Genomic DNA, 25,202 nt, shown 5'->3' with positions numbered 1-25,202 from the left:
AACATACAATAAAGTGCATACATTTTAACAGGGTTGCATGGAATTACGAGTGCGCACTGCAGCTTTCAGAAACGATCCAACCCAAAAGGTTAATTCATCATCGTTTAAACCTAACACCCTCCCATAAGCAGCTTTATAATACATTTTTTGTAGAGCTATAAAATACGGGATCAAGAATCTTTTGGTGAGAAGTAAATAATAAGAACAAAAGAATAAAAAGTGAAGCATTGATTGCTTGTGTTGGTTGTTACAGGGGCAGGGTAGAAGATCAAGGTTATTAGAAAAACCCACTGGAAATGACAAAATGTATTTCATAGTATCTATTCTTAACCGGAAAAGTAAACCCCTTTCCCAGCGGCTGATGGGTTTCAACAGATATCTCGATACCGCTGGTGTCACATTCTCGATTTCCATGTATCTAACAACTGAGGTTTTTTTACATTCAGTAGTCAATCTAGCTTTTTTATATAAGGCATACAGGTCTTCTGAAGGGATTTACTGCTAATAGAGCTAATGTGTTAAGGATTTAAGAAACATGTTCCAGCTTCACACTGGCTAGTCTTTTGCGAACCGCAGCCAGCCATGGTATATACATCCCCTTGTCACAATTCAAACAATGTAAAATTATCTCTCTTGTTAGCACTGCTGCAGGGTTGTTCCAAATTCTCAACCAAAATAACGTGGCGCTGACCTTGATATAATCTTCTATGTATGGGAGATTGAGTTCGACTATGGCTTGCATACTTGGATGAGGAGATAGGTGCACCCACGAGTTTACGACAAAATCTATTCTCTTCACCCTGGATGCAACCACTAGTCGTGTGCCCCAGACTTCCGCACCAAAGGTTGCGACTGTTATGCATTGAAGTCTATAAATCTTGAGAATAGATTGCACCACCTCAACACTCCTTGGCTTGGGAAACCCAGGTATGGTGTTAATAGAGTTGGTAAACTTCCTCCTACAATAACCCACATGGTCATTCCACAAGACATTAGATGTGAACACCAAGCCAAGGTATGGTAAAGTGCGAGTGCTCAATAGTTGATTTGAATTTAAAACTATAGGTGAATTAAAATACATTTTAGAGTCACACGTCATCAAAAAAGATTTTTTTTAAATGTGTACATAAATCTAGGGTGGCAATGAACTCTACAAAGCCATTAACCAAAATGCGCAAGGCATTTGGGGTACGTCCCATCAGTACCGCATCCTCGGCATATAACAATGCCGGGATTTTGTTACCATTATTAGATGGGACGTCCTGAGTTAAAGTGACCAAGGACTTACTTAAATCATTAATATATAAAATAAATAGAAGGAGGGCAAAGACACAACCCTGTCTGACCCCCTACCAACTCTAATGGCTTTGGAGACCTCACCATCCCTACGAATATGAACACTGGCATGTAGGTCTCTGTGCAAATATGCTAAGAGAGAGACCAATGGCTCCTGCAACCCATAAGCTAAAAGAGTGGACCACAGCCGGGATCTATTAACAAAGTTGAAAGCCGACGTGAGGTCCATAAATGCGAGGTATAAAGGTGTTTTCTTGGCTATATTATATTTGCCAATAATCAGATTTAGGTTAGGGCACTGTTCTACAGTTCCCACTTTGCTCCTAATCCCCAGTTGACATTGATGTAAAACCTGGCATTCTTCAGCCCACGATCTGATCCTGTTGTATAGTACCCTCCCTAAACTTTTCAATGTGTTATCGATCAGGGAGATCGGCCTATAGCAACTTGGATCAGACCGGTCCCCCTTCTTAAAAATTGGCACTATGATACTGGAGGACCAGGTTTGGGGTATGGGGGAATTTATTAAATTGTTAAGAACGTTTAAAAGTAATGGTGCACAAAAGTCGGGGGACTCTTTATTAGATTGATGGGGAGACCATCGGTCCGGTGGCTTTATGTCCCAGGCTCTGAGTAATTGCCTCCTCAACTTTAAATAGTTCAATCCGTAACCCAATAATTGGGATAAGCACCTCACAGACTAAACTAGGGTCCGGAGCAGCATAAATCGTACTAAAGTGGTTCTCCCAGGACTCGCTAGATATATTGCAGCTAATAGTCGACATTGTATTTCCCAGGGATCTCATACCTTTAACTGCTTGCCAAAAATCCTTACAGTTTTTTAAGGTATTTCCCCGAACAAGATTATCCCAGTGGTCTTTAATGATTTCCTCTTTTCTGATTTTAATAGCTCTCTTATAACTTATCCTAAGCGATGTAACAAGAGAGCTGTTCCTATGTTTGATAGCAAGGACCCTTTGCAGGGCTCTGTTAGCTACAGAGCAGTCAGCATTAAACCATCCAGGATCTAAGTTAGTTTTCTTGTTTGGCTTGGACAGTAGGGGTTTAATACCAGTACAAAGCTGTGTAAAGGCACCAACCACCTCCCGATTACATTCTCTAAATGTCAAGCAGATGTCAATCAAATCAGGATAAGATCTTACCATCCTTTCAAATACAGCTCTGTTATCTATGCCACGCCACACCAGTCAGAGGTTATCAGTGGTGGTTGTTAAATCACTAGCACCGTGAGCGTGGTCATAGATTGGTCTGTCTGTAAAACTTAAGGTCATATTTATCGGATTGTGGTCCCCCTGGAGTGTGGGGATTACCTCAACCTTTGTCACATAATCTTCTAAGCAAGCAGTAATAAAGATATAATCAATGGTAGAGGATGCACCCCTTCCTCTATAAGTGGGTTCAATATGACCGTCCCTAGAAGGCACTGCTGCAAGTCCATAGCGTTTAAAAACTATAAAAACTTAGGAGATTCACTAACTGGTCCTCTCTACTATTCAACAGACCTGTGTTCGCTTGGTGTTCCTGTGCCATTGGTTTCAAGAATAGTGAGATCTACCCTGGGAGTAATATTAGGGATCGTAGATTGGGCGTCAGGAAGGGCGGAAAACACAACAGGCAAAGAGCCCCTAAGAGAAGAAACAAAATTATCAAGAACACACTTGACACGCTCAGTAATTGTGTCCATAATTAAGCTCATGGCCCCTTCACTGCTGCTGCTGCCATTGCTAATTATAAAAACGTGATCAGTCTCAGTCTGAGTGCCGATAGAGCAGTGAAGAGGGTTTAGTGTATGGAGCATGCACTTGAGCCTCAACTGGTGCAAGATTGGTAGAGGGACGTATCCAGGAATTCAATGTTGTGCGGGTAGAACAGGGGCAAGTGGGTTGCTTTCTCTTTGCGCTTACAGTCTTGACTGGCTTCCTCTTACGTTTTGACCCGATAGGTGCAACAGTGGTCATGGGGGTATCTGATGAGGGGGTGTTGACTATACAACATCTCCTGAGGCCTTACAGGTGGCAGTTAATATGTCTGAGTCATGCACAATAAAACTGCTAACTTCAGCTGCCGAGGTAAGAGGTTGGAGTGGTAGCCCTAAGCCAAGAGAGAGATGCCTCTCAGTCAGTTCGATTTTGTTGCTAACAATGCTGACTGCTCTTTCCAACATGGTGTCAATACTGGTTATGGCAGGTCTGAATACCACTTGTCCTACACGTTTCCCCATGAATACTTTTGACACACGAGTCTTTTAAATATGAAATTGTAATTTCCTTAGCTCACCTAGAGAAACTTGCATCGACAATCGCCATATGGAAAAGGGGTGGCCCAGGCCAGGCTCCTTCGGCCTCCGGCTGCCTCAGACGGGCCTGCCCTTGGCCCGGGCTTTGTCCGGGCGCCGCCCGTGCGCATCCTGCATACCGCGGGCCCCTGCCTTTACTCCTGGCGCGATGGATGGCGTCAGCGGTGGGTGCGGCGCTCGGGGAGCTGGGAGCGGTAGTTTTTCTCCGGAGTCCAGCAGCCCAGCAGCAACAGACAGCGCGTCCCCGCCGGGACCGCAAAACAAAGTGGCAGCAAGCAGGGTGGCAGCAAACAGCAACAGGTAAGTAAACCGTATCAAATGCAGCGGACAGGTCTAGGAGGACCAGGGCGCGAGGCTTCTTGTTGTCGGCCATCAAGCTCAGTTTGTCCAGGACTGCCAGCATTACCAGTTCTGGGCTGTGGTGATCCCTAAAATCAGCCTACTTCATATGAAAGAGGTGGTTGCTCTCTAAGTGGAGGGATAGGGTTTTCAGCACATGTTGTTCCAGCACCTTTGTCAACAAGCATTTGCAATGCAATAGGTCTCGCATTAGGAAAGTTTGAGCTATTGGTATTGTAAATGACATTTTTTTTATTTATGTTGTGTGAAAACAGCGAAATTAAACGCGTTGTCATTTACAATGCCACTAGTTATAACTTACGCAAATGTGACACCTATAGCATTTGTAATGCAATATGTGTTGTATTTACGTGAGGGTGGGTGAGGGGGTGTAAGGGTGTGAGGGTGTGTGAGGCTGTGCAAGGGTGAGGGTGAGGATGGGTGAGGGGGGGTGAGGATGGGTGAGGGGGTGTGAGGGTGAGAGGGGGTGTGAGGGTGAGAGGGTGTGTGAGGGTGAGAGGGTGAGTGAGGGTGAGAGGGCGAGTGAGGGTGGGTGAAGATGTGTGTCTAAACCAAACGGATGACGGATATAGAAAGACAGGAGGTGTGTGGATAAAGGGTCTATGAGAGAATAAAGAACTGTTTTTCAAAGTTAATAAGTATGCAAAAGTCAATACTGAAAAAAGGCATTTTAGGAATTTTTTTCTTTTAAATGGTAAATCTCATTCATCATGCAAATTTCTATTAAACACTTTAGGCAAAATGGTTTCTCAGTAAAAGTATTCCATGAAATCCTGTTTCAATGCAATCATATACAACCTCTGCAATAGGAAAACTGCTAAGTAGCACTTTAGGTTTAAAACCAACATAAAAGCTGGCTTTCCCCCACCCTCTGGCAGATTATCTAATATTACCCACTTTATTTTACAGTTTAAAAAACAATTCTCATTCACGTTTTATACGCAGTTGGAGTTTAATGTCTTCTACTTAGGGTTATGTACTTTCGGTGTAAGAGTACACTCATGCTAATTCACCGAATTGAACGACTCCACCAGTTCAAATCGGTTTCTAAATAGTAGTTACGGTAGGATAAAAATCTAAAATGTACATTTTAGCCGTCATCCATCATGCCCTATTTTCCCCAAACAAATTGGTTTCTTGTTTTAGACAGATTTAAAACAAGTTTACAAAACCAAGTAGCACAACCAGACAAACTGAAGAGGAAGTTAGGCGAACAAACGACTGGTGAGGAACTTCCTTCCCTTTTTGCAGAAATGTGTGTGCTACACTTCCAAAACCTCTACTTGAATATCTATAGTTTCAGCAAAGAAAATGCTACAATTTTGTACAAAACCAGTGCTCTACAAAATACTGTAGAGGTTACTTCAGGCCTCCGAAAAAGCATTATAAAATTAGAAAAGTGTATAAAAAAAGGAAGAGAAAAATCAAGCCTTGTGGTTTGTGAGCTTCCACCATATGACAGTGCGTCAATTTTCAACCACACCGCCCGCTTGTCTGGATGTGTCAACAGACCATTTTAACATAAAAATAGATGTCCTATTCTGTCTGAGCATAAAACCCGGAAGAGGCTTGATAGGACAAACATTAAGCTTAGTTTCATACTGGATAAGTGGCCACATTGAGTAGCCTGGTGTATCCCTTAGGCACATCCAAGTTGTACAGTCATAGTGGGAGAACACCTTTCCACTTCCACCGAGACCCCCGGACGTTCAAAGAACATTTGGAGATGTTTCTGGCTTAAAACTAGTTACTTAAAATCTGTTTTTCTGTTTTCCTTGCTGCATAATCAAATTTAGCACTTTAAAAGGTCTACTTAAAAAATTGAAATATTTATAAATTATAATGCACAATAATCGGACCAGAATGGCAACCCACACTACGCCGCTGCCCACTCTGTATATATTTTAAAACATTGGTAACAATAGGCTAAGCAGACAGCTGAGGGGTCAAGCCATGCCTAAAAATCACATGGCTCACTCCTTAATACACATGGAAATCGGCGTTTCTTGCAGCTTTCCAGCTGTACTACTCCTTGGTGGTGTAAATAAAACAATTGTGCATCTGCAGTCTCTGTACTTCTACTGCTCCTTTTGAGAATTCAGCCCAAAATCTGTTCAGCTAAATTCAATAGTCTTCAAAGAATTGGACCACACTTTAAAAGGACATCAGGGATTATTTGCAATATTTGAGGCTCAATCACGATAAAATTCTGTAAGCACGGACACCCCTGCATCTGAAGAAAAGGGACTGCGCATCGGAGTGCCGCCGCGCTGCCCGCGGCGACCCGGAAGCTCTTGGCCGGCCGGCGAATCAGGTCGCGGCCGACCGGAAGTCCCGCCTCCCGAGGTCCGCGAGCCCGATTAAGAAGAGGAGACGAGCCGCGCCGCGCCGTGAGGAGCCCGCCGGAAGAGCGCAGTCGGTGAGTGGGGCCCAGGGCTGAAGTGAAGTGCGTGCGTGCCTGTGTGTATGCCTGGGAGGGGAGGGGGGGAGTGTGTGTGTGCGCGCGTGCGTGACTGTGTGTGATTGAGCCTGTATGTGTGTTGTATGCCTGCGTGTGCATGCGCGCGCCTGTGTGTGTGTGTGTGTGTGTGTGTGTGCGCACGCGCGCCTGTGTATGCGTGCATGCAGAGGGGTGGGGGCTGGCTGTGTGCGAGCAGGAGCTGTGAGTTGATCTGCGCAAGCGCGGGTCAGACGCGCGCTCCCGCGGGGAAAATTGCGAGCTCGTAACAGATTGGTGTCCTCATTCCCCAGCATTCTCACTAACGGGCCACAATAGGTCTGAAGCAGACACCTTCAATGCTCACGCATTGAGGGTAGGTCTGCTCGACCTAAAAAAGGAGCTAGGAAAAAGGCCTGAAATGTTGAGATTCGTTGTATCTGCCCCAGGTTTTTTCAACAGGGGTATGACTCTTGCCTCTTTAAAATTGGTCGGGACTTGGCCGGTGTTGAGGGACCGATTTAGCAGGTTCACGACCTCGCTCTCCAACCTGGGGAGTGCCATGTGGAATACCCTAGGTGGCAGGGGGCCGCTGGCGACCCTTATTTGGGGTGGTCCAATAGGAGGCTCAGAGAGTCATGATTTAATTTTGGAAAGGCGGAGAGGGGTTTGTCATAGACGAGCAGTTTGGGAGCATCCACTGGAGGGATGTGAACAGCGGGGGTATGGTGAATGACCGACAGGAGGTTACAGTCTTCGGGGCAAGCCTGGGGGTTCTGTTCTTGTGACTATCTCAGCTCCATTAGGATCCGAAAAGTCTCCTTCTGTTTATTTTTGGTGGCCAGAATCCTTTATTCATAGTAGTCCGCCATCCTGTCGATGATGGCTTTTTTTGTAGGTAGTGAACATGGCTTTGTATTCAGAGAGAGCACCTGGATCGTAAGCTTTGCTCCAGGATCTCTCCAATAGGCGCAGTGATTGTTTCAACCCTCGCAAGGCCTCATTGAACCAGGGGGCCTCTTTGCCTTTGTACCTAACCCTTTCCCTGGGTGGTGGGCAGTGGCGGTTTTCTTTCAAGGGCGGCGGGCCTCCGCCCTCCCTATCGACTCGGCTGGCATTACGGCACAGAGCAAGCCAGGGATTTAAAATGCTAAGTAACAGCAATGTTACTTACCATTTTAAATCCCGAAGCGCATTGCCGATCAAAGCCCCGGGCCATCTGACATCCTGCTGCCTGCCTGCCTGCCATCAGTTTAGGACGCACTCGAGCGAGCGTCACTGCAGCAGCAGGCAGGCCAGGCAGGAAATGGAGGCAGCGTGTGGGGTGATTTGTGACACATGCGCTTTCGCGCATGTGTCACAATTTAAGGCTAAAGACTGGCAATGTAAACACCGGGCGCATTAGGTTCCAGCCCGGGAATATAAAGAATGGCCCTTTTGGGGCCCGCCCAGAAATGACGCAAGGCAGCATCATAAATTTACAGCAGCCTCGGGCGGGTACAGTGTAAGCCCTAGGCTGCATTGAAGTCTAGTGTGCATGAAGGCTGGGGCATGATGACGAGTACACCCTCACCCCACCCTTTGATCAGTCGTCACTGGAGGGGGTGGGGTCATGCATAACTGATCCCAGCCATCTCTCAAAAACGACTCATTTGGGAAAGGTCATTTTTTAAATTACAATAATCATTACACTGAATGATTATTGTATATAAACTTTTAACTTTATTTTTTAAAAAAACGCTGTAAGCATTTTATTTATGTCACAGAGTCATGAGACTTAACTCATGACCCTGTGACGTGGTGTCACATGCTGCACAGAGTAGAGCTTTCACTTTCATCCTGAAAGTGAAAGCTTTACTGTTTTAGCTCTCTCTGAACCAGTAGCTGCTGGACAACAAAAGGAGAAGCACAGCCAGCCAGCAACTAGCATCAACGGCTGACTGACCAAGACAGAACCTGCCTGATAACTGGGGTAAGTGTGAAGTATTAATTATTGTTCTTTTAAATTATTTTTGCAATATTTCCATTATTTAAATATACTACTTTGTAATTATTTTAACATATAGCACACTCTAGTCTAGTATCATGACTCGTGAGTGCATTTAAATGAACTTGCAAGGTTAATGTGTCTCATGCAGTGCACTTCATGCAAAATGCTATGTAATATGCAGATGACATATTTTTATTTTATGAAGCTAGATAAGTGGGTTACTGCTTTTAATACAGAGCTCATTTGGTTATGTACAGTCCATACATTTTAATCCTTCTCATATAGCACAGTGAGCTATAAACAGCATGCAACTCTTCAACCTTGTAACCCTCACTTACTTTTGTTACACAACCTGTACATTGATTTATACTCTTCATTTATTGTCAATATATGTGTACATGTGATCTAAAGTGCTTTGACACCCTACATGTGGATGAGTATCACTATAAAAAGAAATAAAAACAAAATAGTGGTATTTAAATTTAAAATGTTTGCAAATACAAATTCAGAAGCAAGCGTCTTATGATGTGATAAGCTTTAAGCCTTTCTTTCTGCTCCATTGCTTCAAATCAATTACTATTTAAAGCAAGACTACTCACCCGTAGGGTCTCAAGGCGCTGTGTGTGGGGTGTTGAGGGAGGGGATCTACGATTGATTTGACAAGCCAAGTCTTGAGGTCCTTCCTTAATTGCGGACGTGATGGTGATTGCCTGAGGTACAGAGGCAGGACGTTCCAGAAGTTTAGACAAGGATCTTTCTCCAGCACTGGTCTACAGATGTGTGATGGTGGCCTGCACCAGTTGGTCGGAGTGGAGATGCCAGGGGAGAGTGTAGAAGCAGAATTGGTGGTTGAGCTATGTATGTCTGGCGTTGTGGAGGGATTTGTAGGCATGCGTGAGGCGCTTGAGCTAAGGTAATTCTTTTGTTGAAAGATAGCAAGTGAAGGTCTCTCAGGGAATATATGACGTTATATTGCGTGCCAACACAAAGAATGCCATTATAACGCGGTTGTAACAACACAAGTGCTGTTACAACGCATTACCATTGCAAAGCACACTTTTACCATGCATATGCCTTTACCACGCATGCCATTACAAGGCAAAGACATGCGTGGTAAAGGCATATACTTGGTAAAAGGGGTTAAGGTAAGTAATTGTGTGTCTCTGTTTGTGTGCGTATATATATATATATATATATATATATATATATATATATATATATATATATATATATATATATTTATATATATATATTAATACCCCCATGCAACCCCAAAATTACCCTTTGTACCAGTGCCAATAGCCCTACCGCCTTAAAATTCTAAAATTACCCTTACCACCCTAATACCCATACCCCCTAAACCCTAAAATTACCCTTGCCACCCCAAAACCCAAACCAACCCTGAACCCTAAAATTACCCTTACAACCCCAAACCCTAAAACTTTAAATTACCCTTGCCACCAAAAAATCCAAATTTGTCCGAGCCCTAAAATTACCCTGGGCACCCTAAAATCCAAACCCACCCTGAATCCTAAAATGAACCTTGGCACCCCAAAACATATACCCATCCTGAACCCTAAAATTAATCTTGGCAACCCAAACCTATACCCCTACACCTCAAAACCCAAACCCACCCTAAACCCTATACTTACCTTATACTTACATGTAAAACACATATGCTTTTACCATGCTTGCCTATACAAAGAAATTCATGTAAAAGCATGTGTGGTAAAAGTATATGCATTATAATGCTTTACATTGTAATGCTATGCATTGTAATAGCATTGCGATGTAAATGGTACGTGCGTTGTGTTGGCATGCGTTGTAATGGCATGCGTTGTATTGGATTCGTTGTAATGGATATTTCCCTTCTCAGGTAGCCGGTGATGTGGCTGCGGCGTGGGATGTTCAGGATGAGTTTGGCGGAGGTGTTCTTGATGTTCTGCAGTTTCTTATGGAGTTTCTGGGTGGTGCTGGATAGAGTGCTGACAAGCTCATGGGTGACAGTTTTCCTGTACTCACTGGGGACACACTGGAAGATTTCATGAAGTAGATGGAGCATGTGGAAATAGGAGGAATGAACAACGTTGATTTGGTGGTTTATTGGGAGAGAGAAGTCCAGGAGGTTGCCAAGGTTTCGCACGTAGTCAGTGGGCGTGTGGGGGGGGGGGTTCCAAGTGCTGCAGACCCCCTCTGCCTGGGCCACCAAGAGTCAACCAAGGCAGAGGGGGTGGCAACACTTGGGGGTGGATCCCAGGTTGAGGACTTAGGTCTTGTTTGAGTTAGTTAAGCTTGAGGCAGCTGTCCTTCATCCTGGTGGTGACTGCATTTATCCTGTTGTGGAAGTTGCTCTTGGCAGCTGTGGGTTCTTCTGTGAGGTAGAGAATCAGCTGGATGTTATCGCGTAGGAGACAACGTTGAGTCTGTGGTTCTTGACGATGGCTGCAAATGGGGCCTGACGAGCTTGGGGCTCAGGGAGGAGCCTTGAGACCCTTTGCAGCTGATCTCTGTGGGTTTTCAGTTGAATGGTGGAAGTCTTACTCTCTGTGTTTGGCCGGTGAGGAAGGAGCAGATCCATACAGGGCTTTGTTCCGGATGCTGGCATCGTGGAATCTTGTGCAGAGGGTGTGGTGGGAAACGGTGTTGAAGGCGGCTGAGAGGTCCAGCAGGAAGAGGGAAGCTGTTTCCCATTGGTCGAGGCATTTGCTTTTAGGTTTGAGGCTCCAGATATCTCCTTGGAACAGAAGGAGGCCTGAAGGCCCTTTAACTTCGGCCTTTGTTATGGGCCCAGGTGAAATCTGATAAGCTGCTGCCCCCCTCCAATTGCACATTGCAGCTCGGAATGATAGCAGGCAACGTGCAGCAGCAGGCGCTGCTGAATGTGTCAGTTACAAATGGGGTTTTTGTTTGGCTAAGGTATACACCTAAGCCAAGCAGTACCCACTACCACTCAGGTTAATTCAGATGCAAGATTACCTGTGCTCCTCGTCTGGTAGCTTGGCGCAGAGGAGGCTTATCAAAGAGGCAATGTGTAAAGTATTTCTGCAACGCATAGTAAAGTAACAGTGAAAGACAAAGCAAAACACTCCACACTAGTTCTAGAAAAATAGACCATCTTTATGTAATTAAAACCAGGCCTAAAGGACAGCAATTCAATAGTCTATCAAGAGTTATGCCAGTACTAGTAACGTTAATAGCTCATCACAGTGCTCAGGAACCTTTAAAAGAGTTACAGTAATCCTCAAATGAGCCCACCGGCCTCCTCCGCCTCGAAAAGGTTTTCAATGCAGTGGGGGTTGAAGTTAGCCTGCACAGGCCTTCGGGACAGTACCTGGGGCTTGGAGTCACTGCTCTCGTTGTCGGCGGTCTCGCACACGGGGTCCACGTGGTATGAAGAGGAGTTGGGCTCTGGCATAGCCGCTGGAGCACAGGCAGGTTTGTGGCCCCATATTGCTGTGTTGGCGGGCCTCACACATGGAGCTCGTGTTGGTAAGAGGTACAGAGGCAGGCAGGACTGGTGTTCAGCCACAGTAGATGCAGTCTTGTGAATCTTCCTCCCAAAGAGCCTGGAGAGAGTGAGCTCAGATCGTTGTGTTGCTAGGCAACCAGAATGCGCTCACGCCACTCGGTGCTCCCGGCGCTGACTGAGGGTAAAGGTCTACACTGCTGCGGTATCTTCAGAAACAGCAGTGTCGAGTACGACTAGTAGCAAAAGGTGACCGAGCGCCAACACAGCAAGCGCTAGACTATGTGAGTGTGTCTGGTGGCCCAATAACATACAAATAGTCCTGATTCTTCCATAACAGGAGGAAAGCTAACAAGCTCTTGGGAACTTGTAGGATATAGAGGTCCAGTTGTCCCTCATTGCAGAGGTAGCAGGGAGCAGGCCAACATAGCTGAGCAGAGTGCATAAGCAGTACAGCAAAGCAAGTGACAAAGGGGCAGTCATTCCTAGCAGTGTTGTACCTCATAGTTGCAGAGTCTCCTCCAGACCCCAAAGTGAACTAATTTGGGGATGTCACAGCGAGGTCTAGTACTAATACCAAAATGTGTCTTTGAAGTGGGGGAGACAACAAAAGACAGCTGTCTTTGATCCTTAAAAGGCCCCTGCCCTGTCTTCTCTGGCTCCAGGCACACTACAGGCGGTTATATAGCTATTTGTGTTTCTAATAGGCATAGCCCTATTCAGGTGGAGGTGTCAGCCCCTCCCTCCTTCTATGTTTAAGTCTTAGTGCAGTGCTATAATTTGACTTGATAATGTCAGAGCTTTCAAATGTTAAAAAGATACACTTTTTAAAATGTTGAAGAGCGTTCACTTTCACATTTGTAGTCCTGTCAAGTACCACTCATTAGTGGTCAGACTAGTGCTGGTGTCCGCATCACCACACTAGAATGCTTTATTCATTCAAGCTATAGCACACCTGGGCCCTAACCACCTTGCATGCTTTCTGAGTAGCTGCGTTTAGGCAGCAAGCACGCTGGCAGTAAGTGCATCGTGGTCGTGAAAAGCATACAGTCTGTCCCACTTATTTTCTTGCCAAAATCACATTTCGGCACTGCCTGGAAAAAATAATCACCAATTTCTTGCCAAACTGCCTGCTTTCCCACAGTGTAAAACACTTTCTTCAGTTAGTGCAAGTCATAAACAAAAACAGTTCCTGACCCGGCTGGCAGAGAGTGCTCCACGTAGAACCAAGGGGTCGCCCTATGCCAACTGTTGTTTTCCAGAAAGGCGATGGACTATAGGCTACTTAGAGGTGGCAGTGGCCTTGGTGCTGAAAGTTTGCAACCTTGGGGTCTGGTTGCTGGAAATGATCACTGGCTTATCTGTCCTCTGACTCTCTAGCCCCCTGAATGTAGCCGGTGTAAAACCTTAACTCACCATCCCTCCTCTAGTCACATGAGGTGTTCCCATACCTCTGCTCACTACTTCAACAGGATTCTAGAGTTCGGGCCAGCGGCACAGGTGCTCACTGCAATGCACACATACTCAAACATACACACACATTCGTTCACATAGATTCATGTTTAAACATGGGCATGCACTTCTTTGCAGAAATATTCAACTCTACACAAAATTTCACACATCACCATGCTTGCAGAGACCCAGGAGCTCACTTGCACTCATGCACATTCCATTAAAAAACACCTGAATTTATTATTTTTATTTGTTTTGTGTAAAACATTATTATACAGGAAGCACATTGGCTTGAAACATTACATGAATGCAATGTAATTGCTGGTAATAATTATTGTTTTAATTCTTTTAGCACATGAAAAATTGGAGTTCAAACTGGCCGTGATATAATCACATTCAAGATCAGTACTGAGAGATATCGAAAGAGGACAAGTGGTAGTTCTGACTCTGCTGTAACAGGACATTGATCAAAACTCAGCTTCGTGGTCCTTAATCTCAGGCCACAAGGTAGGACATGGTTCTCTATTTACGGCAAAGGTCCACATTCAGCTGTATATGGATGCCAACTGTGTGGTCTTTAGGTGTGGAGGACTGCCTGTTGGCTTATCCTAGCAGAACAGTTCAGAGAGTGTGAGCTTGTAGCGAGTTGAAAGTTCAAGGGAATCATTTTTTGTTTTTCATCATGAACTATGAAAATTCCCAAAATGTCGATTTTGAAATCTTTTATTTTTTTATACACTTTCATTTATTTTACTGTGGCCTGATAATCCCTTACTATCCCTTAATGCTTTTCATCCTTAAAGCCTTTAAACCCCAAACTGCCCATATATTTTATCCTTTCTTCCTACTTAACAAAGTACTACTCTAATTCATTATAGCCCTCTGCTACTACTTAGTGCTACCCTAAAATCTCCTAACTATCCCTTAAAGATAACTATACTTGAATTGTTAAAATGCATTGCTAGTCTCCGGCCCCTTTACCCCACCTCATTTTAAATGCTCCTGTATACTTTAGGAGGATGCCTCTTACCCCTGATCCCAGTACACTTATCTTTGTTCGATAATGCATGGCATTTTACCATGTTTTAGGCCACTGTTTATTTTCATTCTAGTTTTTTCAGTCGACAATATTTTTTACAGCAATGTTTTTCAGCCTATTTTTTTGCACACAGTGGTTTTACTGCACACAGAGTATGTGCAGTGAGTTGGATATATTAAATTGATCTAATGTGTTGTGACAGTTGTGACTGTTGTCCATTTAGTAATAGGATCACTGATAGGACTAGCACTGTCTATAGGCTGTAATTTTAGTCTGTCTTGTGTGTAAAATAGGTCATTTCATCAATGTGTTGAATATCAAAATGGTCTAACTGCAATGTTAAACTCTTAATTGAAAAAATATGCATTTATTTTGCTGTGTTGGGTACAGATGAGTACTGGATATATCAGAGATCTGCCTTGAACCCTTTTAAAGGGTATTGCTCAATTAGTCTCTCATTCTTTTGAAGACATTTTTTAATATGTTTTGTATTATTTGCCATCTAAAGTCAAGTCAAAATGTATAAGTACACCCTTTAAATTCTAGGCAGATCACTGAATTGACATTCTCAAGCTTTTCAATCACCACTGGTGTTGTGCATGCTATGGCACCTAGCCTCAAAGCTCACACCATATTTTAATTATTAACAGGATCCCAGGAGAAATTCTGCAAAAATTTACAAGGCTATACCGCTTGGGGAACAGCTGTACGTGCTGCTGCAGTTGCATTCTTGTCAGACTGAAGATGGATGTGGATGAATAATTGCTGTTACTTCTGTGTGCATGACAATTTATATTAGTGTTTATTTAGTATTTTGCGTAATATCGTTTTTGTGTCTTCAACCAAGGGAATTTTAAAAAACAGGCTAGGTTTTCTATTTACAATCTGATATATTGCTGGACACAATGAACACAGTTGACAGTTTACTCATAAACCCATTTTTGGGTTTGACACATGCAGATAAACTGCAAGTGAAAACATTAGGAGCTGATAAACCTCAAATTAAAATTGAGCAGTCTACAAAAGATAGGGGAAAGCGGTACACACGTCGCTTTACCAGTACATGGTATGATAGGATTGAATGGCTTACTTGTAGCGCTTCTAAAAATGCTTTATTCTGTTTCCCATGCTTACTCTTTGGAGGTGAAGTTACCTGGACAAAAACAGGAGTTACTGACCTAAAGCATCTGGCTGAAAAAATAAAAAAACATGATTCCTGTAAATCCCATTTGACAAATATGTTAAAATTATCTCTTTTTGGAAAATCGGACATTGTACAGCAATTAAACGAAGCATACCGTGTGGGAGTAAGAAAACATAATGCAGAAGTGGATAAAAACCGATACATTTTATCAAAATTGATTGACTGTATTCGATTTTGTGGTGACTTTGAATTGGCATTACGAGGCCATGATGAAACTGAAGAGTCTCTAAATCCTGGCGTGTTCAGGGGCCTTGTTGATTTTGTCTCCAGCATTGACAGTGCTATGGAAACACATTTAAAAACAGCCATCGTGTTTAAAGGCACTTCTAAAACTATTCAAAATGAATTTCTGGACTCTATGCTGGGAGTAATAAGAGACTATATTATACAGCAGTTGAGAACCACTGATTATGTAGCTATCCAAGCTGATGATACAACTGATGTCTCTACTAAGACACAGTCAGTTCTGGTCTTCCGCTACATTGATAGAAATTGCAAGGTAGCTGAAAGATTTTATTGTTTCACACATCTAAAAGACTCATCTGCAGAAACAATTGCCCCAGCCATTCTTAATGAATTAAACATTGTTTTCCCTGAGCAATGTGCTAAAGGAAAAGTAATTGCTCAAAGCTACGATGGTGCCAGCGTCATGCGTGGTACAACAGGTGGGGTGCAAAAGAAAATCAGGGATGTTTACCCAAATGCACATTATATTCACTGCTATGCCCACCAACTTAACCTAATTATGGAACAGGCTTCCTCCAAAATATCTAGAGTTAAAATTTTCTTTTCAGAGATCGGTGGTATAACAGCATTTTTTGCACGTTCCCCGAAAGGGACAGAAATTCTTGAACAAATAGTTTCAAGAAGACTTCCAAGAGGGTCTGCAACTCGCTGAAACTTCAATATTCGAGCAATATTGCTAATTTATAAATTCAGAGAAGATCTTCTTGAATGCATGTCAACCATTGCAAACAGTGGTGATTTTGAGTCGAATACTATATGTGAAGCTAAGGGATTTAGTAGAACATTAGATGATAGAGAGTTTATATTCTTTCTGTTTCTTTTTTTCGAAATAATGCCCCAGGTAGACATTTTATATAATCAATTGCAAAAGCGAGACTTTGACAGTGTGTCTGTCCAGAAAGCTACTACAGACTTTGTGACAAGCATCACCAAAGTACAGGAATCCATTGACAGTTTGGATTCTACACTGCCACAAGAATGTACATTTGTAAACCGGAGACTGCAAATAAGTACTTTAACCCAAGAAGCAAAAGAAGTCTGAGACATTATTGTGGTCCATGCCAGAGAGCGCTTTGCTTTCACAAAGCATCTTGTAAGTGCAACACTATTGCGAAGTGACCTTTTTGAAAGCCATGACAAATCTTTACCAGCTGAGGCACTCGCAGAAACGGTAGAAGCCTATCCTATGTTAGACAAAGCCAGATTGAGTACAGAACTTTTGGTCCTGTATGGAAGACGAGACTTCCGTCAAACTACTGGTGGTGCCATGGCTTTATTTAGCTTTTTGTGTGAAAACAACTTAGAGAAATCTTTTTCTGAGACCATAAAGCTCTTAACCTCATAGCTGCTATTACACATTCCTCCCCAGTGCTGCGCTGTCCATTAGAACTAGTGCTGAATGGACGTTCAATGGTCGTGCGCAGCACTGGGGAGGTAGCGCTGCTGACGACCATTGGCCGTCAGCAGCACTTAAGGGGTTATGAGTTGTCATTACTACACCCATGACAACAGCAGAATCTGAGCAATGTTTTTCCACACTAAAGAGGGTAAAAACTTTTTTGCGAAACACTATGACTCAAGCTAGACTTAATGCTTTGGCTATGCTGTCAATGGAAAAAGAGCTAATAAAGGAAATACCAGAATTCAACAAAAGAACAATCGAAAAGTTTGTTCATATTAAAGATCGACGAGCAAACTTTCTATATAAATAGAAAATATGAATCTGATGTGTGATCATAGTTTCAGGTGTTTATAGCTCAGTTTGTTTTGTTTAATAACATTAGGAAGTACTGTTGGAAATGTTCTCATTCCATTTAATATTCATACAACTCCTGTACAGTTGATATGTATTTATATATGTGTGCTTATGTATCTGTGAATTTATATATATTTGTTTTCATATTTTAATATTATTTAAAATATTTTTGTTGCTAGTGTTTTGAGGGTATATGTCTTTATATGTACAACATTTAGTTATTTTTATTTAACCGTTTTCTACTGTACTGACAGGGACAGGAACCCTTCTACCTGCAAAGTATTTAAATATTATTTTTATTTTGTCAATTGAGTTTAAAAATATATTTAAAAATATATTGATTTTGAAAGTTCTTAAAATGTTCATTTATTTATTTCCATGATTTCTTTTTGTTTAACTTTTTCTGCTGTGCTGGCTGAAGGGCACAAGGACCTGAGAGTGGCATTCAAACAATTTACATAGTATTATTTAAAATAATTTTGTTTGTGTTTACAAATATCATATTGGTTTTGAAGGGATATTTCTTAAAATATACATTTATTTATTTTCATATTTTATTTTTATGTAGCCATTTTCTACTATACTGACTGCCACAAGGGCCTGAGAGTGGCATGCAAAGTATTTAAAAATAAAGTAAACATTTGTACCTAGCCTGCTTATGCAAATAACGTTTTTGTTCTTTCTTTCTTAAATAAACGAAAGATTTTTAATGGATATTTCTTAAATTATAAGCAATGCATATTACACTCATTTCCTAACTTATTTTTATTTAGTGGTTTTCTAAAATACTGATAGACCCAAGGGCTTCAGAGCGCTATATGAACTATTTTAAATACAATATTTACTTAATTATTTTGCAAAATTGCCTTGCTCAAAAATGCAAAGCTTTTGCTGACTTCCTAAAAATTAAATGTTTGTTTCAAATTGATATTTCTTATACATGTAGCTATTTAAAATGTCATAAAGATTACTGGGCAATCAACGTTGAATAGCTGATGCAGAAAAGGAAATGGTCAGCCGTCATTTTTGGTAGGAACAAAATTACAAGTGTGTTTCTTTGTGGATGTGCAACCTGGCTTAGTACCCTGGCCCTCTTCAGAAGTCAGTCTTGCTTGGCAACACAGAAATTCTCTGAAATAATGTATCAGTTTTCTTTTATGAATGCCTAGAAGAACTGATTTTTCAGTCCATTTATCACAGAAATAGTGCGGAAAATTACACCAAAAAATGCCTATTTTTTAAAAAATTCTTCGCGGGGGAGAACCCCCCCACACCCCCCTTATTGCCGTCGGGCTCGCTCGCTCGCTCCCGTTCGTTGATGACTACTTTAAAAGCCCCACCAGGTTCAAATTCCACCAGCCGCCACTGGTGGTGGGGCGACTTAATCAATGGCATTCCTCAACCTAATCGAGAGAGATTTGCTTCCCGGTCGAGATTACCTCGTACTGGCCTTCCTGTGGCTGAATGACATAGGGTCCCCACAAGGTCACATGCTTTATTTTCTTCCACACGCGCAAGACTTTCCATTCTGGGGGTGGGGGCGCCCGCGCTTCGAGCGGAATCACGCAATAGATCAGAAAGTGATCGGACCAGGCGCAAGGGCTGATGTCTACCAGACTAGCTGAGGGGTGGGTGGTCCAGACTAGGTCAAGGGTGTGACCCTTGTCATGGGTGGGTGCATTAACAAGTTGGTTGAATTCCAGGATAGCTAATGCATCTTCCAATTGCTGTGCATACATGTCTCTGGGAACCCGGTCCCAGTGTAGATTGAAATCCCCTAGCACCGTGATGCATTGGTATTGTGAACGAAGGTCTGTCACTAGTTCGGTAAAGCGCTCAATGAATTTGGGGGAGGTACGGGGAGGCAGTAGACCACAACTAGGGCAAGACAGGTTGTTTTGAGAGAGATCTTGGCTTCCAAAATATCTGCACCCTCAATGTTTTCTGTGGCAATCGTTTCTATCCCCAATTGTAGGTTGTATAAAATTGCTACCTCCCCACCTCTCATATTTCCTTATCTATTGTGCCATAAGCCGCACAGTCCGGGGGCAGGGCTGCTACTATGTCAGGTGTGGAGGAATCCTCGAGCCAGTTTACTTGACCCCCTGGATATCTAGTGAGTTATCCTGGAGGAGTGAGAAGACTTCCAAGTTGTGCTTCTGCAGGGAGCGGGTATTCAGGATAGCTACCCGGAGTTCCTGTGTGTTAGCAAGCTTGGCCCGTCTAGGGCGGTGCAGTGGGGTACCTACAGTTCCTACTGCAGTTGAGATCCTTAGCAAGTCTTCCGCTCTGAGGAGGTCTGCTACATTGTTATTTAGTGACTGACAGAACCATGGGCTAAGGCTAGGAGTTCTTCTGCTGGGTAGTAGATGTGAGAGTCAGGGGTTCCGGCCCGTGGTTCCGGCCGGGCTCGGCGGACGCCAACTGGCTTGCCTTAGATGCGTCTTTGGTGCACCTGTGGCGCACGCGCTGCGCGCTTGCTCCAGCATAACAGATATTGTTTTGGCTCCTCCCCCCCACCTATCAGTCCTGCTGTGCAGCAGCTGTTCCTCCCTGAGCGCTAGACCGCTTTGTTGCAGCGGAAGTGCCGTTTGGGTGAAGAAAGTAAGGACAGTGATGTGCTCGAGAAGCAAGTGAAGTTCCCAATTTTAAAATCAATTAAAAACAACACCCCAATACAGGTACGTTCCAAACAGTGAATTAAATTGGTTAAAAGTTACAAATTACAATTTTTACCGTGCTGTTAGGCAAAACCACCTGCGAGGAGGTTAGCGCATGTCTCTCTCTACCAGGGACTGGGTAGGGCAGCCCTCCCTGTTTGCTAATAAGCACTTGGTAAGCGCTTTTGAAATTGTGCTGCACTCGCTTGAGGAGCGGGCTCACCCTGCCTTGAGAGGAGAAAAGGTCTCTCCTTGTCACCGTGCAGCATGTGTAGGGTTGCATTTCCCCTGGGGAGGTTGAGTAATGGGTGGGGAGAGCTACAGCAACAGAAGCGCTCTCCCTCTTGTGTTCCGGCATCGTTGTTGACATTGCTGCAGCTGGGGTTTTGCTATGTAGCCCCGGGCTGCCAAACGGCGCAGAGATAGCGAGGAATCCCAGCCCAGGAAGTCCTCTGCATTGCCCAGCAACGCCAATGTCACTTGGGATGGAGCCCAGCCGTGGTGGAGGGCCGGACCGAAGAGAGCGGAGCTAATGGAGACTTTGCTCCGTTTTCTGCCGGCCGCCACCCAGAAGCACAAGGAAGTGGGTGCCACCCACCACCCCTTTCCGAAACAGAGTGGCTACACCATGTGGTTGCCGGCAGATGCGGTTCAAGAGCCAGGGTGGGAGGCTCTGGCCAAACTGAGGATCAGGAGTGGAGAGTCCAGGGGTGCTAGAGTGGAAGGCTCTGCCCCGACGGAGGCGACCTCCTCAACAGGAAGCTCTTGCCACAGCTCTGAGCTGCCTGGGGTGGCCACAAGTGCCACAGTCGTCCCCCTGGTTTAGTAACAATTGGGTAACCCAGTATCCCTCAGAACCTGGGCAATCATATGCAAAAAAAACACAGTTGGTTCTGTCGGGCGAAAAAATATTTCTTAAACAACGGAATAAATTATAGGTTAAGTCGTAGAAAACAGTTGGCTTTTAGTCAAAGGAACACACACAAAGACCATGCGGGGTATTTAAGAAATGTATATAAATTGCGTCATTTATAAATACCCAAATTGATTTTAAAGGGCTGTCAAGACACACTGTGAAATATAATCTGTGACAGGGTGACATGTGGTGCTCAGTGATACAGTGATGGTGCGTAATATGTACAGAGTGGCTAAAAGTGCTGAGAAAATATGGAAGCAAGACAATAGATATTAAGTAATTCTGCGAACTAAATAAATAAGTCTTTTCGCAGAGACTTAGGGGATATTGTCAACATTTCAAGCCAGGGTCTGCACTACTGTCTAGTCAGTGCAGGTCTTCATCAGGGCAAAGGCGGGGAATAGTGACAGCCTAAGGATGCCCAGTTGGGCTGGCGGGCGCAATAACATTTGTGCCATCCTGTCTCAGGTGAGACAGTTGCATATAGGAGAGCCTTGGTCTTCTCCAATGAGTGTGGAACCCCCTTGCGATGATTTAGAGCCAGTAATTGGTTGTGGGGGCGCTCGCACTTCGTAGCTTCCTAGCAGTAGGCAAAGTATTCAGGAATTAATCAGTGAAGCCTCCAGTCATCCAAAAGCAAGCACGGGCGTGAGTCCCTGCTCGCTGGTACTGAGGGGTCAGGGTGGGCGTACCGGATTGGTTTGTTCTCGGGCCACCCGCAGGACACTTATTCGCAGTCCTGAGAGACAAGGAGAACAGACACTGGTGCTTTCACAGCACTGAGGTAATTCCCACATTGCCAAGAGGGGCAGGTGGCCCAGACATCTATGGGAAGAGCGGAAGATTGCTGTATAGTGCCTAATGGGTAAGAATGCAGGATCCTGTCTTGGTCACGAGCTGGACACCCCTCACAGAGATGTCAGTCAGCTACTGGGCGAAAGCTTCAGCATGAAGGGACCTCTCGAAGTCAGCAGAAGTGCCTCCTCTGATTATACCTGTAAACAAACGTTTAAATGTAGAAAAAGTCAGCTTTGCCTTGGGCTGAGATGGTGATCAAGCTGCCATTGTTTGTATTCTACTGATAGCTGTGTCACCATATGGACATAAATAACAAACACATTTGCACAACGTATGTGTACGCCTTATACACAATGCCAAGGCAATGTGATAGTGTTCTTGGGAAGTTGATTTGTGTAAGCAAAGTTGGTGTTTCCAGGAAATTATCACAAAGTGTCACGAATGTTAAAGTGTGTCAAAAGTAGATGTGAAAAGTGAAGACAACTGTAGGAAAGATCCATCTGTGTACATGTAGAAACTGAAATGTTCCTACTAGGCCTAACTGGGACACATGACACCACAAAGAGGTTGAAGTGCTATATAAATGCTGCAATACAATACAATAAAATAAAATAAAATATTTACATTGACAAAATTAGTTTTATTTAAATTGTTCTTTCTGTAAATACTCTTTCAGACCGATACATCCTGCATTCATACATATAGCTGATATATAGGGATTAAATAAAGTGAAAATCATGCCTCCAAATCATATTTTCTCTTAGATACTTGGGTTTTTTGCAGTTTTTTTAATAGCACAAACTCGACCCGAAGTTATTGGAGCGCTTTAGATGAGCAACAGTTACGTTACACAAGCACACATTCATATTTTTTGGTAGGCAAAGGGAGATTAAGTGATTTGTCCAGTTTGTGAAGTGATACAATTTTGGCAACTAGTTGTGAGGCTTCAGATGGTCTCTTTAAATTCGGGCTTTTTTGGGGGCCCAGCTGAAATCTCAAATAAGTAAGCCCCTGCCCCACCTACACTTTGCTGCTCAGAACAGAAATTAGTCAATTCACAGGCCTTTGTCACGGTATTGGCCAGTTACTCTTGGAAAAACTCAGCATATTTCACTTGGCCCCAACTTCATGGCAGGGGGATGGTGTCCACCCTGTGAGAATAGTAGGAGGACACCATGTTCCCCTGATTTGTACCCTGATAGGATCTGTGCTCAACAAAAACCTCAGTTATATATGGCCAGTATAAAATAAATCTTGCATCACATTCACTAACACTATAGGCTATGTAACTAGAGAACACTACAAACTAACACATTTTGGGCAACGCCTTGTATTCTTGAAAGTTTCAGGTTTAAAAAAATATGACTTTCAATAAATGTCACTCAATTCTGTAACATAATCGGATGTATTTAACTGAGATATTTTTTTCATTTTAAAGTCTTTTATTATATGTTTCATTACATGTGTTCCCTGAGTTCACATCTTTTGATGGCTTGGGCCGTGTTTTGGTCTTAGAGGTAAGCCAGACCACCTTTCTAGGCTCACAAGGCGAACTAATCGTGCCCCCCAAGAAATATAATGTCTTCAACGCCCTTGCTTGTCCCCTTCTTATTAGAGACCTAAGACCAGGCCCAATCAAATTCATATGACATTGAAGGCACAGGATGACCCAACTTGTAACTATGGCCACTCAGCCCCTCCCCCGCGGGTGGACAGCGTCTGGCCTTCTCTCACCAGTGCCAGTGGCACAAGGACGAGGGGCACTTTATGGGTCTTACAAATCAGTCAGTCAGCAAAAGTGATGCAGTTCATGGTGCAGCGACATTACCTCACGGCAGTGAAGTAAATAGGGCGATACAGAGTACTGGCACTTTTTTTTTATTTTTAGAGGGGGGTTACCTGCACTTCTCAAGAGTGACGTAATACTTTAAATTGGAGAGTACCTGTACTGCTAAAGAGTGACGTAATACTTTAAATTGGAGAGTACCTGTACTGCTAAAGAGTGACGTAATACTTTAAATTGCAGAGTAGCGGCACTTCTCAGAAACACGTAGGAACTCTGGTACAGAGTACCTGCACTTCTCTTTTTCCATTTCCAGCACTGCCACACGGAGGAAATGCATGTAATGTACAAAGCGCCCCCCGCTCACCTGTTTGATTGATGTGTATGGTTGAAAGTCGCTTGTTGCCCTCCCTTCCGGCTCTTCCAGCTGCGAATAGATGCGCTCGTGATCTCCTGGCAAGCACCCCTGTTGGTTCTCACCCGCCCTGTCACTCCTGACCGATAACGCGCAGGTGGGAGGCTGGGAGCGCTCCATCTGCGCCACAAACCACCTGGTGCCAGGCACAGGGCGGGGCCAGCAGGGCAGGAGGGGCCCTCCGCCGCACCTACCCAGAAACTGTTTATGTAGCCTAGATGGTTATTGCGCCCGCTGCTGAGAAATTCAGTTAGCTCAGTGTGTTGAAATAGCTGCTGTAAAGATCTGTGTGTAACCTTCGGGTTAGAATTCAGACAACACAGATGGAAGGTTTAAATAATCTGCTGCAAAAATCTGTCTGAACCCTGCAGATTCTGACTGGATGACGCGGGTTTTATTTTTCTTTAATGGTGATAAATTGGGGATCATTAGGCTTGTTATGGAACGGTTCTAAGCAAGGATTTGGTGTTTTATCTCTTGCAACAAAGTGACATCCTGTTGCCTTTTCTGCCGGTTCTGCATTTTCTCTGAGCACAAAACGAATCCTGTAATGGCCGGGCAAGGCCAAGGAGAAATATAAATTACACCTGCGCGATTCACGTATTTCAGGAAATGTACCTTAGGCTTGTGACAGGAGATTTCCCAATATTACACCGTTTCACACACCTCAGGCTTTGTGAAACCGCCATCTTACAGGAACCCGCTGCCCGTGGCAGTGCGTGTCAAGCGCATCCCAGCAGTGATTGCCTTTTACTTGGGGCACGATGTGAGGGAAAGTAATGTCACTTTCTATGGTGCAGGGTATGTTGCTGGCAGCTCTGCTCCACTGTGTAGACATGCTTCCACTCTCCATCTTTTGACCTGGTACCTCCTCATTTAGTTCCCTTTGTCCGTGCGTGCAGGTGTTCTGTTCGGATATATATTCTGAATGGCTTAGTTGTCTTTGTTTGGCTTATTCATCATACTCAGATGCTCTGCTCGGGCGTATGTTGCTACCTGTTTCAGCTTCTCGCATTTGATTTCTTCTTTGTGTGTAGATGCTGAGCTCGGTTATGTCTTTTCTAGTT

General features: G+C 43.8%; 1 protein-coding gene across 1 annotated transcript in view; it reads right to left on the bottom strand.

The window, feature by feature from the left end:
* The window catches only part of LOC147748443 (beta-1,3-galactosyltransferase 2-like), a 408,475-nt gene extending 384,286 nt beyond the window's left edge, over positions 1-24,189 (bottom strand). The window contains exon 1 of the mRNA XM_086961655.1: positions 24,088-24,189. The gene's annotated coding sequence lies outside the window, so the exon portion shown is untranslated. The remainder of the gene's footprint in view (positions 1-24,087) is intronic.
* Between the last annotated feature and the right edge of the window lie 1,013 nt (positions 24,190-25,202).

The sequence above is a fragment of the Lissotriton vulgaris genome, chromosome 1_1, assembly GCF_964263255.1.
Source record: "Lissotriton vulgaris chromosome 1_1, aLisVul1.2, whole genome shotgun sequence".
Taxonomy (NCBI): Eukaryota; Metazoa; Chordata; class Amphibia; order Caudata; family Salamandridae; genus Lissotriton; species Lissotriton vulgaris.
This window is presented reverse-complemented; position numbering and strand designations above follow the sequence as displayed.